Raw genomic sequence first — 12,281 nt, 5'->3', positions numbered from 1 at the left:
TCATGAAGTCAATAATGTGTCCTTCCCAAATCTTACAATCAAAGACTGCAATCATTTCATGGCCCAGGACCACTCTGAACCTATAGAAAATGGGGTAGGGTTCTGTGCTGAAGTAGCAGACCATTCCAGTATCCTGGCTTGCAGGGTCCGTCAGCTAAAAATTTGGGGCCTTATACCTGTAAAGCTTCTGATTTAACAGTGTAAGTCAATGAGATCCGGCTTGGAAGAAATAGCATTTCAATACCTGCCTGTCTTGTGGGTTTTTTTTATTTGTTTGGTTGGTTGGGGTTTTTGTTTTCTTTTGTTTTTTGGTTTGGTTGGGTTTTTTTTTTTTTTTTTTTTTTGGTTTTGTTTGGTTTTTTCTGTTTTCAATGGGTTTTATTATTTGCAGTGCCCTCAAATACACCTTTCCAGCTAAAGACACAATCATGTGGACAGCTCTTTGTTTTGTTTTTCCTTCCAACCACCGCTTTGTGTATTTCTGAAACTTAAGACACCTCCTCTACTACAGTACTTATCTGTAACACCATCGCTTTGAGGGATTAAAGCAGGTTACTTGTTACACACTTAGATCAAGAGTTATCTGAGTAGAAAGTCTATCCTGTTAGGGTTGGCGGAATCTGGTTTTGATCTTGAGTTGTTTTGATTTTCTCCGAGAGCAAGTAACATGTTATTTTAACTTCTGAATAAGGTGTGCTACCTGACTGTGTCTCTTCTGTTTGGCAGAAAGGATTAGAAACCTCCACGGAACTTGCACTCTATTAAAGCACAGTGCTCACCATTGAAAACCAAGGAGCTGAATTGTTTTCAGATTATATGTGTGTGTGTCTTTCCCACATCAAAGACTTTGATGGAAGCTGTTCACGCTATTGTCAGGAATGCAGGGATTGGCACAAAGGTGATTAGCAAAATTGCTTTTCTGCAGGAGAAGCACAAAAATTATCAAAGGATTAAAGAGGATAAAATTAAAAGGTTATACTGAATTTATGGGTAAATTTTATCCTTTTTATCCCAAATTATACATATTGATTTGGTTTTACCTATAAAAGGTCTGCCAGAAGAAATCAGGATTAGAAGCTATTTGGTATGGGCCCTGTTAAACTGTTAGGAAAAAAATTCCCTTAAAAGTAATCCAAACAGACCCTATTCTGTGTGCTTCCAAACCACATCGACAAGGAGCTTTTAATGAGTACTAAGGGCATCCAGTCAGCAGCCATCCCTACAAGGTTCTTAGCAGTCACAGGATTGGGACCTTCAGTCAAAGCTATGCTGAAAATTATGAAAACAAACAATTCCATAGTTCAGTTTGTCATCAGTGATGCTGTTTGTCTACATTTCTCACTACACTGCTGAAAAGATACTGAAACTGAGGGAATCACTTTCATTATCCACTTGCTGGGCACATGCAATGCTTTTGTATTTTGATCAGCAGCCGAGCTGCTTGAATGGTTTGGGAAAAAAGGCAATAAAAATGGATTCTCAAATATTTTCGTGTATCAAAATGAACAGCCAAGCCTTCCAAAAGCTCTCTTGCTTGGCAAAACTACAGTGTAATAAAAAGTATCAGCTCCATAGCCAGCAGAATTGTCTCATCTTGCTGGTTCAGACTCTGTTTATTGTTCATTTTATTTTGAACAAACCTCTATTATTTGCTAAGTACCAGCCACATACCTATTTCGTGTCTTTGCATTTTGAGTTTTGTTTGTTTGTTTTGCTAATCTGTTATTTTCTGGAAGTTACCCAGAATATTGTATTTGTTCTAAACCTCATTTATCAAAGTATTATCTAAAGTCTCTGTTCAGAAAATGTTCATTTTAACTGTTTTCCTAACAATGACCTTCTTCCTCACCCCCAGGCCACATCAAGTTGTCACTCACCAGACAGCTGTGGAATTTGGAATCATTCCTTTTAAACACTTTACAATTCCAAATGGTAGATTTCTAATGGCACAATATGATTGCCACAAAGATCTTTAAATTTCCCAGTCCTCCAGGCTTCAAAGGCTGGACCGTCCTTGATCTCCTGAAGGAATGCTTTTGAATCTTGTTCTTTTATAGGGGCTACCTATGAAGATATTTTAGGGGCTTTTTCCTTTCATACTTAGAGCCTGAGGAACTAAACATTCAAATACCCACTGACTTCTTTGAGAGTAAGATCAAGACTGACAAAGTTGTTTCTAGAGATTTTCAGCTCAGTTTTCATTAATTCCACAGGCTGTTCCTCAACTTTTTGGAGTGTTTGTAAAGCAATGTAAGAGTATCCCCGGTGTAGCAGTGACTATGATACTGTTTTAGCCTGCATCTGCCTTCCACCTACATGACTACTCCACGCAGCTCCTGGCCACGAGTGACTGACAGTGTCCTGACTCGATGTGTACCCACGAGTACAGAGGGGCCCCTTGCTCTTGGAGGATGCTCCACTGTCACATCACTTACAAGGTAATAATTTGCTCAAGAAAAGTGATCAAACCTAATCCTACAAGCAGTTTTGGGTCTTCCTTGACGAGATAAACCAGACAGAGCCTAATTACCTGAAGCAATTACAAATTTGCAGAATTACTAGAGTTCTAGGCTTCCTTCTCTGTTCTGCTGCACCCAGAGGCAACATTTCACTAGTAGTCCTTTCTTACATGATAAGATTTTGCAGTCAGGAGGCTGCCATTTCTTATTTCTAGCTGGTTAATTCTGTTCTATCTCATCAGTGAAACACAGAATTCATCAATTGGAAGTTAAGAGATTTATAGTGCAGCAACAGGAATCCGGTGGGTGCTAGAAACAGACTTTATTTCTGTTTAGTTCAGCTTATGCCAAGCCATAAGGCAAATTTTACCTTCTATCCTCTTATTAATGAAGGACACATGTATATAAAAAAATATGAAGTCGATACGCTGTAGGTCCTAGTCGTGAAATGGAGCCCCACACGAGTGCCGCAGATTTATCTGTAAGTTTGGGGCCTTCAGCTGTAAATCCCTTGGGGAAAACACTATGCTTTCTGTGTTGCTACAGCACCTCTCGTGACACGACCTCTGCTGTGACTGTGGGCTCGCAGGTATTATTGTAAGGAGCAATTAATGCCCTGTAACTGCAGTAAGTGTATGTTTAGGTATCCCATATTGCTAATGCATGTGATTTTTAAATAGTCCTCAGCCTAACCTCGGGTTTGGTGACGACAACAACAAACTGCACGAACAACTAATTACTAACCCAGTTTATGGGTCAGGGAACAGGCCTTAGATCCTCATTTACACAGGTTTCTTATGATCCTGTAAGCCCCACCTCTCCAAGACTATTTCTGTTTGTTTGTTTAAATCAGTTAAAAAAAAATCCCACATCCCAAAATAGAGAATGTTTTCCTTTGGAACTGGAAGCAAACACACTTGATAGCTTTAACATCTGCTGGACAATGCATGGATGGGTGTTGGGCACCTCACACAGTTTTGTGACACAGACATGTGCACACAGCGTGTCAGATTATAAATCCAAGAATAAAGAGTCATTAAAGCCTCCCTTCTCTAGCCCACCTGCCATGAAAATAGGCCTTTCACTCTATTTAAACTGAAAATGAGTATTGGAAAGGAAAACGCCAACATTCCAGAGATTCAAGTCAAAATCTCCCCCTCCAGTAAAGGAGGTCTGTCAATTGAACATAAATTGATCCATTGTCTGTCTCCCATCAGGGCCCACAAGCCACTCCATGCACTTATGCTTCTATTCTTGCTAGAAACTGAGACCTCACAGTCCAAGACCATCACAGTAACATTTGTGTCTCTCGTTGGCTTGATCTGAAACTCTACAGAATTCTCAAATACCTTTTCTGCTTTTGCAGCCTGTTAGTGATGGGTGCAATTTTGGGGTGCAGATTTCAGTGAGATTAGCTTGCTACCCAGCAGAGCACGAGCCCTCTCAGCTCCACCATGAATGCAAAGGTTTCTGCTCTTGGAAAGGAGAAAAGGAGAAAGAGCCACCTGCACTCTGGATCAGCTCTTACCAGAATTCACTTCAGTGCCATGAGTGATAAATTTGGTCCTGTTCTTTCTCTTTTCCTCCAGGTTTACATTTGAAATATCATTATTAGTCTGTCTGAATTATTAGTAGCATTATACTGAAATGCAGTTCAAAGGAGAAAACAGCCAGGCTGTGCAAGATGCCTGTGACCCTGCAGAGGAGAAAAGGCTTCTGGCTTTGAGACATCAGTTGTGACTCTTGAAACTGAATTTACTAGTGTGTGATGGCTGACAGATCACAGCACTTCTTCTAGATTATTCTCCTTTTTCATCCGTTTAGACATTGTGAGCCTTGCAACACACTCTGAGCCTTATAACCATATTGGTGACACCAGGAAGAGAATAGGTTTCTAAAAGGAGCAAAGCCTACAGCACTTTTTCCTGTTGCATATCTTTCCATGCACACAAATATACAAGTGTGCTTTTTCTTCAGCGTGAACTTCAGTACAAGGAGTCACTGAAGCCATCTACTTGCTTATTTTCTGCTGCCTGCTCCAAAGTGCAAGGCCCATTTGCTGCATGGATGCACTAGCAGGTGTTTAGATGTGCAGGTGTGTGCGCAGGCAGAGTCCTGAGCACAAGCATGGACAAAGATTCAAATACCAGGGCCTTTCAGCCTGAACCTGACACTGTCACTTTAAAACCAGAGACATGGACATCAAAGTTTTCCACTCTCCAGAAGGAACAGACTATTTTGCACCCTTCCAAATGATGTCTCTCATCTCTCTGCCTTTCCTACAGCCTTCTCTCTCTCTCTCTCACACACTTTTTCTAATGCCATCCCTCCCTCTCCACTTCAAACCATGGGAAAAACCTAGGAAAAGAAGCTTGCCGACTAAGGGACCGTTTCGCTGCATTGTGTTTTCCAGCTAGACCTGAACAGACTGAAATCAATTCAGCTCGCTCTCGCTCGCTCTTTCCCTCCCTCTCCCATGTCTTTTTTTGTTTCTCTTAGATCGTGCTCTCTGCCTTAAGAAAGCCCAGTTTAGTTATATCCATCCCCACAGCAATCAAGTGACCAGTGTTTTTTTATTGCTTGTAAAAACATGGTATCTTTTTCATGGGAGTCAGGTTCTTCTTTAGTTTGAAATGCCTAGTGAGCAGTGGCAACAACCTGTAGAATCTTTGATCAATTCTCATATATCCATTTGAAGTATCTTTAGTAGACCCGTCAAAAGAAAAGGGCTTGGTAATCAATATTTTAATATAGTGTACCAGCCTCTCGTTGTGTTATTGGCAAGAGGCCTGATTCAACAGAAGCACACAGAAATACCTGTACTTGATCTAAAATGCTACGTGCTCTAAAAAATATACATTATTAAAGCTGAAGTCCAGCTGTTTCTATATTAATATCCTCTGTTTTTTATTTGCTCCTACCTTTTGGAAGGTTTCGGTTTTCATGCTGAAATTTTCCAGGCTTGCTCCCAATACTGAGGTTATAACTGCAGGGTAAGAACCAGAGGAGAATGCACACAGGTTCACTGGAAATTTGAAGAGGCGAGATTCAGCACAGCAGAGCCAGCAGCCTGAAGAATGCAGAAATGTCACTTAAATTTTGATCATACCACCTGTTGACAAAGGGACAGAATTAACATGTGAGCGCAACCTGACTTTTATGCCTTCCAACTTCTGGAATAGTTAGTTACACAGTTAGTGTTCCCTTAACATATTTTTTCTTTCCCTGAGTTGTCCAGGGTCTCAGGGCCAGATGTGAGGTTGCCGTAAAAGGCAGTTTCACTGCATTTAACAGAATTATGCTGTTTTACATAGAAACACGTTATCACTCAAGGACAACACAAAAATTATCCACTTGGCCTATCCAGAACTTTCATATTAAAGAAAACCCAGCAACCGAGACTGACAACAAACCAGACATGTCCAGTGAAAGTCAAACACCACCATGGCGAAGCAATTTAAGCAAGAAAAATAAGGGTGTTGTGAGATATCACCATCATCCAGCAGGCCTGAGCCCCAGGGAGGATTTTATAGCACACCCTAAAAAACATCAACACTCTCCCAGTCAAACTGGACTTGCAAAGTCCAGCCAGAAGATAATAGTACTCCAAGAGCTTCTTCTCATGGAGCTCCAGTTGACCACAAAGCATCAAGGCCTTGATATGCTTGAACAACAGCTGGATCCAACCCAGCACAGCAGGAACCCACTCACCACTAAGAAAGCATTCAGCTCAGATCATGTCATCCATCACCTCGTCCCAGGACAGGTACACCCCATTTAAGAACTGAATTGTCACCTTCTGTGCTACCTGCAGTTTCCAGCTGGAGCAATCCTAAATACAAGCCATTGCACTAAAACCTACCTTCCAGACTGACAAACTCAGTCGCTTGTCTGTCTGTCTGTCACTGCCTGCTGAGTATCTGTGAAAGTCAAGCAGAGCTGTTGGGTGCTCACCACCGCTGGAAATGTCATTTTATTTGGGTGCCTAAATACTGTTTTCAGCGTCTGACTTCTGACTTTTAACACTACATGTGCTATGACTCACCTGCCTTTTGCACTACTTTGCTGTGAGCTTTAATACTGTCATTCCAAACCATTCCACAATCAGCACAACACAGCATGGGCTGTTTCTCCTCTGTCACCTCAAACACACTGGTAGCATCCAGTAATTACCTTGCAACTTAAACTACCAGAGATTTGCAATCGGTGTATTCTAACTATCTTTATTTGAGCCGCATACAGAACGTGGTCTAATTATTTTGAGCCAGTTGCACAGCTTTTCAGAGCTGTGGTTCAGGAGAAAAGGTGAACGATGTTAACCCTAATTGTGTGCAATACAGACTTTTAGGTAAAGGAATTGAAGAACCTAGCTGTTCAGGTCAACAAGAATTTCATTTGGTTTATACATGTCAATATTTTGTGTGTGTTTATAAATATTCTCTGTATATGGTACATTGTGTAAATACAGTTTACCAAGTATTTTTTCCTATAAATTAATATATGCCAAGTAACATGCAGCAAAATAGATTCTATACAAAATTGCAGAAAAGGACAAATAAAATATTGTACAACGAAGATATCCTAGATAATGATAGATATTTGTCATAGAGTATAAATGAACGTGGTTAGAGTGAGTTAGTTATGTCTGCTTTGAGGTACCTCCTGATTAAGATGTTTAATCATACGAACATAACGGTCTCATAGCAGCTTCAGCACTGTTAGTTTCTTTCTGTTTGGTTCTGGTTTTGGTTTTTTGTTGTTGTTGGTTTTTTTTTTTTTTGAGAAAAAAAGATGTGATAATAAGATTAAAAAAAAAAAAGTTAAAACACTTAAACATGGGGCAAAGTTTCAGTGAATTGTCATTTTTGTTGGTGCATTTTCAGAAACAGTACACCAAGAGCTCAGTCTCTAACATACCGTGATTTCTTCTGACTGCTCTGACTCTATTTTACATGATATAAGAATAAAATTTTAATATAAGCTTTTTCAAACACTTGTAGGTGCTGTAGCTGCCTGGCAGCCCTAGTTCCCCATTTCCAGGACTGCTGAACTTTTCTAGCTTGCAAATAATTGTGTGTAAATGCCATCTCTTGGGACTCCTGCGATAGATACTGTAGGAATGCAGTTCCCCTTGAAGGAGCCAAGAGGGATCCGCTTCCCTGCACATCTTAAAATGTTATTTGGGGAAAAACTCTTTCCATCCAGACTCTCAATTATGTCCCAGAAAATCCTGGGAAGAGCGTTGAAAATAGGGTACACACTCCAAGAAACAAAAAATATGAAAGTTAACAAGGGAATGGGGGAGAATAAAGACATTTTCCTGCTTATACAAACAGATGGACAAGAACAGTCTTCTGAGCAATCAGAACTTTGTACAGGAGCATGAAGGCAGCAGACGAACATCATATTTGAAAGGCAGAGAAGAGAACTACAGTGAGAAAGCAGAGAGATGGTGTTGAGACACTTTCGGGGGGGCGAGATGATTCGTTGGGCCAAGTGACCTTTTCCCATCCAGCAATTTCTTCTGTCCCAGTGCAGAATGACAATGGGAACCCAATGGCAGCGCAATCTGACATCCACATCCATACCGAAAGAGATTCAACTCGACCGCACTGCGCTGCTGCGGCCATGGGATGCTGTGAAACAAGCTAGACCCAAGTTTCCAACTTGCCCTCTTTTCTGTTGTTGTTGTTATTGCTGTTTGTTTCCATTCACCCTCTTTTATTCCCCATTTTTTTTCTGTCTTAACTCTGATGGGGGCTCTTTTTGTGTGAAACAAGCCCTTCTGATCTCTTTGAAAGGCCAGCTCTTGTCATTCTTCCAGATCATCATTGTATGACATGTTTTTATATCAGACTGACAAAGGAGCTATTTGATCAGGGGGTATGGTGTGTGATTGTAAGAAATTCAGCTAGCCGGTGGCAACCATTGTTCCCCAAAGCAGCTCCCTGACCCCATTCTATTGAAGGAAAAACTCCCTTGGAGTGGCCTCTATTCATTGAGTAACACCAGTCCGCAGTCTCACTCCGGGAGTATGCTCAATTCAGAGGTGTGTCACCGATATTGCCCATCAACCAGCCTTTAACTCTTTCATCAGCATTAGGTTTCCAACACAACAGGAACAGCTATTATCATAGGATGGAGGACAGGGCGGGGGGAGGCCAGGAATGGGAGCGCAATGCGTTTCAGCATGCTGGAGCTCTCCTTATCTTGAAGAAATTTTACCTTCCTTTCAAATGTCGCCTTGTAAAATATCCATCTGCTGCTTTCTGCAGAGCACAGTCCAAATTGTTTGTCTTTCCATCCCCGTGCCCTGAAACATCCCAGTTTGTTACTCAACTTCTAAAACAATTATCTCTGTGCTCACTTGGGCTAACAAGGGGCTTTGGATTTGGCCTAAAATGATCTGTGACCCTCCTGCGTTCCTATCCCACAACCTTCATCTCTCACATAATCTTGTACCGTGTATCTTGTACATGTACATCCATGGCATCAGTGCAAATACTGGCTGTAAGAACTAACACACAGCCAAGACTCATTTGTTTCCCTAGGAGACATTTCATCTCACATTATCAGCATAGAAAACTTAGGGCATTCCCATGAGCTCTGAGAAGGCCGTTCACTAAAACTGCTCCTGCTTCCCTGAACGAGTCCTCCATGCACTAACACAAAGCCTCCAAAACCCAGGGAAACCAGTGCAAAAAATCCCATTAGGTTTAAAAGCTGTGGCACAGCCTGGTGCTTGCAGCGGTTATAGAGCATTGCCACGCAGCCAGAAAGGGATCACATTCAGGCACGAGGTGGCAAACAGCTGTGGATGTGGCACTGCAGTGACCAATGGTTTTGAACGCTATTGGGAGAACTGTCCAGATGACAGGATTGAAACTGGCTGGCGCAGTACAAATGCAGGTACACAGGTCATTGTGCTTTGAAGGAAGTCTCTGAAGCAAATTCAACTCAGTGCATCCATCTGAGCATGGCTCTGCTGCATCTTTCAGCACAAAATTTTTTTCCCCATGCAAGGAGCACATCCACCAGCTCTTGCAGGCCATCTATGTCTTGGCATGGTTGCAGTGTCCTAGAAGTAGAGCTACTTTCAGGGCCTCCTGGTGAACCAGGACCTTGCTTCTCTGGTTGGAAACTCAACCCTGCTTTCAGCATCACTGCTAGGCCCCTTCACCTCCTGCAGCCTTCCTCCACCAGCACGCATCCTTGCGGGCCTTCCATACCACCTTGATAGCTGCTACCGCAGGGATCAGGATTTGTTAATAAACTCGGGCTCCCTCTGCTGGGACAGAGCACAAAATACTGGGGGGGGGGGGGGGTGTCTGTCGGCAGGACAGGGTTACTTCACTGCTGGGATTTTGGCTTTTTTTCCCATGACATTTCAGTAGATGTCATAGTGAACCCTGCATTTTTCTCTGCTGGGTGATAACAGTGGAATAAACAGCAATGCTTCACACTGCAGCATCCTTCACTGCATGCTCCGAAACTTCTGTGAAACTTGCATTAAACTTCCAGTGACCTGTTAAGTGATTTGGCACCATATCTGTTTTACACAGGGGGCAGGAGGAGATCAGGTGGTCGACCAGTTGTTCCATGTCATGAGCTGAAATCTGTGGCACTCTCCCCTGTCCACAAAGACACGTGTTCCCACACCACAATGCTGGATTTAACTCCTCTGAGAACAGTCCCTTAAAATGCTTCTGCCACAAACCTGCTCTCCATCACAGAGACTTTTTGCATCAGCCTTAGATGACCACAAAAGTTGCATTAGATTGAGGAAACCCTCTTCTCCTCTTGCCCAGGAGCATGCTCTGCAGCAAGACCCAGATGCATACACAGAAAGCTCCTACTTCAGGGGGCTGTATCTGCACAGCTTTCTCTGCATCACAAGTGGAAGATACTTCCCTGCTCCACCTGCACCATGCTAGGCTGCCACCCCATAATTTAAAGCACAAAGGAAAGCCTGAGGTCCAGACTCGCTACTCAAGCATTCCCAGTGTGCAGAAGTATAACATCCCTGAGCAAAAACAGTTAGCAGGGCAAAGAACTGTATTAACTAGGACTGCTAGGATAAATCAAGAAAAGGGCAATGTGGGTTAAATCTCAGCAAAAAGGTCCAGACAAGAGTGAAATTTTCTAGGAAAGAGAAGTAAACCCTGTCCTTGAGTAGAATGGACAAAGCTACAGAGAAGACACTTCAGGGAGACTTTCTCAGTGGGTCTAGGACCCTTCCCATCTGCTGCCTATGAATTCAGCATGTTAGATTATCTCTGTGACCTTCAATCCACCCCGTTACTGTGCAGAATGTTACTGCATCAACGTTTTTTCCAACAAAAACTGCAGTGTAGATCGAATTAAATGCATTTCCTCAGCAAAGCTGCTGCCTTCATCGTTCATGTCTATGCTTCCTGCCCAGAGATCACTGTGGAGGGCAAGCAGGCTGGGCTGGATGCTCTAGTTTCAAGGAAGGTCAGACATTTCCATAGCAGCTCAATACAGGCCAAATAACTCAAGACCTGTTGCCTTCCACAACAGCAATGACAGCTCTCGCCATTAATTCAGGCACTCAGTTTGCAGTTAAGTCCTGCAGCACCCTGAATTTTACCCTGCTGCCTTCAAACTTGTCTAGGGCTGAGACTTCTCAGTGTAGCCTGATGGCAGAGATATAAATTCACTGCATTGATGGAGAAAGATTTGCTTCCCCACAGTGTGTGTCCCTTAAACATTATAGCAGCTTATAACTTAGGAACTCCTACCCTTGTAGGGACCAGCTGTGGGTTTAAATCAGAGCAAGCAGCAGCACAGGAAGGTTCCTGGGAATGAGTGCTCTGTACCATGTTGATGAATCTCCTCTTCCCTGCGCTGAGCTCTTTATACCCTACCTTTTGTCTGTCTGACCCTGCTTAGGGCTTCTTGTGGCTTTTTACAGTTGTGGCCACTTATCAGGTAGTCTGCTTCAAATAGAAGTTCAAAACCTGCTTCAGATAAAAACAATAGCAGTATGTATCACATACATATAAAACAGCAATGGGAGCACACCTGAGAATAAGTCAGCACACTCAGAGCTTCCCTGAGCAGATGGTAACCAGGAATGTCAGACCCGTGAATACCGAAGGTTTCAATGGACAGTACCTGTGATGCCATCCAGACAGAGGAGCAGAGTCTGATCTTGGTGTCCAGTGTCTCCCCCAAGAAGTCAGTGGAACTCCTCCAGGTCATGCATCAGGATGGGGCACAGCCAGCTCAGCCCAGGTCCCCGTGCCATGGGTGCACCAGACCTGGGGTGGAGCAGCAAGCAGTGGGTGCTGCCCAGCAAACTAGCCATAAAATAGCTGCCTGTGTCACAGGGCTTTTGCCTCGCTGGCATTTCTCTAAGTGAGGGTCCTCGGAAGAAGCCCATTAGGAGTTCACTTGGTCTCTATAGCAGAGGCAGCACATTTGTCATCTCTGGTTGCCCTCAATGTGACAGGAGGACTAACAACCCATGTACTTCACTGACTGACTGGTTCTAGCTTCCCTCTCCTCACATGCATTCCCAGGGAATGTACTTCAGGGAGCACAGGGGTGGGACCCACAGCCCCTCCTTCGCTCTCTTGCTGGTGAGCCCAGCTGCCTGGCAGAGAGGGCTCCTCTGCCGCCTTCTGCCTTTCCAGCTAGGACTCACCCTCCTGCCTGCTTTGTCCCCTCCAGTTGGTCCCTTTGCTCACACCACCAGGAGAGTGTTCCACATCATAGCTAGCAAACATGAAAGAAATGCCCAATCCTCACTACATGTAAGGGGGTTCCATGTCACAACAATGTTTGTCTGAAATTCCA

Source organism: Patagioenas fasciata, chromosome 8, assembly GCF_037038585.1.
Source record: "Patagioenas fasciata isolate bPatFas1 chromosome 8, bPatFas1.hap1, whole genome shotgun sequence".
NCBI classification, from domain to species: domain Eukaryota; kingdom Metazoa; phylum Chordata; class Aves; order Columbiformes; family Columbidae; genus Patagioenas; species Patagioenas fasciata.
The sequence above is the reverse complement of the archived record's forward strand: the minus strand, read 5'-3'. Positions refer to the sequence as shown.